General features: G+C 35.2%; 1 long non-coding RNA gene across 6 annotated transcripts in view; it reads left to right on the top strand.

Annotated features, from left to right (window-relative positions):
* LOC107575014 (uncharacterized) overlaps nucleotides 1-1,413 on the top strand; it is a 22,087-nt gene extending 20,674 nt beyond the window's left edge. For 2 of the 6 annotated variants that reach the window (XR_001607787.1, XR_001607778.1), the window contains one exon: nucleotides 1,400-1,411. This is a non-coding gene — a long non-coding RNA (uncharacterized lncRNA). Of the gene's footprint in view, nucleotides 1-239; nucleotides 251-720; nucleotides 745-1,399 lie in introns of those variants that run through there. The other 4 variants (XR_001607777.1, XR_001607785.1, XR_001607784.1 and 1 more) reach the window with 4 other exon arrangements.
* Nucleotides 1,414-2,783: the final 1,370 nt, after the last annotated feature.

Genomic DNA, 2,783 nt, shown 5'->3' on the forward strand with positions numbered 1-2,783 from the left:
TTGTAATCCAACTCATGAGACTCGGAAAAAACGCAAGTCATTTGGAATGGGAGTTCATATGAATGTATCTCTGAGGGGAATTGGCTGTCTTTAGAAAAGTTCAGATGGTATTTCCTTGTTATCTTGCCTCTGTATAATGCATATTAAAGTAGTGTTCATAACCGCATCGCTGCTTTGTTTATAGCAACAACCAAGGAAACGATGTTTAATTGCTGTTCAAGCACCACCCGCTGGCAGAGAGTGAATCTGCATTCTAATTCAACCTGTCTTTTGTTTTTTTTCGTGCAGATGTTTTATGTAGAATATTTTCACAAAACTAAAGTCAGACCATTTTGTTTTTGCTTTAAATTTCGAAATTATACAATCCAATGTAGATTAAAAACTGCTCATGCTGCATGTCTGCAGCCTCGTTGTTAGGATTGTGTTGTGTTTAAAATACTGTGGTTGCCTCTAATTTTAAATTGAAAAAGAGCACAGACAAAGCCTTAGTTTGTTTATATGAGATTTTTAATTTGTGTTATTCATTGGACTGATTGGGGTTGGTTTTAAAATGTCAATTTAGTTTTGTTGTTTGACGTTTTAATTTTACAAAGAAATGTGCAGCATTTTGTCTGACAATTAATAAATGGACACCTTTTCATTTATAATTTGTCTTAAATTTTGTTAAAGTATTTTTTGAGAAAATCATATCGGGAAATCAGTATTTCAAAACCAATTTAGCTTCAATAACTAGCTGAAAGAACTGTTGCTAATAAATAGAACAAAGGCTTGAGATGTGACTTGAACTCCACTTTAAAAACTTGAGACTTGACTTAGACTCGACCTTAAAGACTTGAGACTTGACTTGGACCTCAGAGACTTATGAACATGTCTGAAATGTGAGCTGTTCTTGCGGCTCGCCTTTTTTAATTAAAGAATTTGGACGATGACTGTTGATCTATTATATGTTAATGACATTAATTAGGAGTTGTTTACAAGGCAGAGAGCTGAAACCATTCAGTTACACTCAAGTTCAAGGTCATTTGTGATTCATAGATTTCACGTCTGAAAGAGTCGCATATGTGTGTTCTATGAATCGCACATACGCATATTTGAGAAATGATCGTAAGATCAAATTTAGGATGGTTTCTGCAGAACATTTTATATATGAGGCCCCAGAAGATGGTTTGAGTTGCTGCAATCTGGCCTTTATCTGCTACAAATATTTCTTACTTAATTTTCATGACTTGATCAGTGAGATGGTCAGTCATGTGTCTAATTTAAGAGCACAGATCAAGCTCACATTTTAATTCCCCTCAAAATTCTTTAATATTAAGCCCTATAAAGTTCAACATCCAAGATGGTTGTAGGTATTTATAGCTGAATGAGGCTCTGTAAATCTGTGTAAAAAAAAAAAAAGTTGGCAATTACAAATACAAAGAATAGATGATGAACAGTGTTCAAGTGTTTCAGGCCTTCTTCTTGCTCCTCTTTAGGACGATAAAGACATGAATCACAATATGTTTTTTTCAGTCAGATTGTTCCTGTTTGTGTATGTTTACGCAAAGATTTTGGCCACATATAAAAAGGTTATTTTTGAATGCCACTTTTGAGTTTCTCAAAAGATTATTCTGTAGTATGTTGCTGAAATAACAATGATGTTAAGGGGGCCATGACTTGAGAAATCAAATTTGCCTTGATATTTTGACATATGCCATGATATTTTGACCTCGGAGACGAGGAAAGAGAGGAGGAATTAAACTGGGGAAATAAACCACTGCTGCCATCCATGAATTCGAGAAACGTGCAGTCTCGGAGGAACAAAACAGAGGAACTGCACACCTTTCAGGATTTGTTAAAAATATCGCAAGTTCTGCTTGATGGTGCTTACAGAGTCCTGGCTGCACTGTGAAGCCCCCTACTCATTGGTTGAACTCTGTTTTCCCATGTTTGAGCTCACAGGGATGAGCGTTTGTGTCTATATCAGAGAAGTCATCCAGCTTTAATAATAATATATTCTAATATTGATTTAGCTTATTGTGATGTTCAACAAGTGTCTTATAGCAGCCACTTAATGCTCAGAGTAACTATCACTTTTAACACATTCAAATGTATTTTTTAGTATGATTGTTTTGAGCAAGAAAAACAACACTGCATTACCCCATCATTTTAATTAGTCAAATAAATCAGTATGTATGATTAGTAATTCAGCACTTGCAGCTATTTCATCAGAATGAACATAAATAATGTGAATGTATGTATTTTCTGTGTATTTTATTTTTATCATCAATATTAGTGTGTGTGTTCTCTCATGTGCTCATTTGGGTTTGATCTGAGTTTTGCCGGCAAAGTGTTATTGTAACAACAAGGCAGGAAGAAGAACATAAAGTGATCGTAAAATTATATGAAGAAGGGATGACGTTTGGTGAGTGGAACCCGGTTAAATTAACAAAAGCAATAAATAAATTGCTGGGTGAGATCGAAAATGCTAAGGTATTGAGGAACGGCTCACTGTTGATTGTTTGTAGAAATAAAGTGCAGCAAGAAAAAGCCTTACGACTGAATAAAATCGATAGTAAGAGAGTGCAGTGTTCGGTATTGAATTGAGGAGTCATTTCAGGGATACCTACAGACATTTCAGAAGAACAAATGAAAGATAATACGACGGGCAAAAGTTTTGGAAGTAAAACGCCTTGCAACAACTAGAAATGGAGAGAAATGCAACAGCTTGTCTGTTATGATTAGGTGTACATTGGATACATGAGCTATGAGGTCAGACCATATATTCCTCCACCACTGAGGTG

This window comes from Sinocyclocheilus grahami, unplaced genomic scaffold (genome assembly GCF_001515645.1).
Source record: "Sinocyclocheilus grahami isolate Dianchi unplaced genomic scaffold, SAMN03320097.WGS_v1.1 scaffold2434.1, whole genome shotgun sequence".
NCBI classification, from domain to species: Eukaryota; Metazoa; Chordata; class Actinopteri; order Cypriniformes; family Cyprinidae; genus Sinocyclocheilus; species Sinocyclocheilus grahami.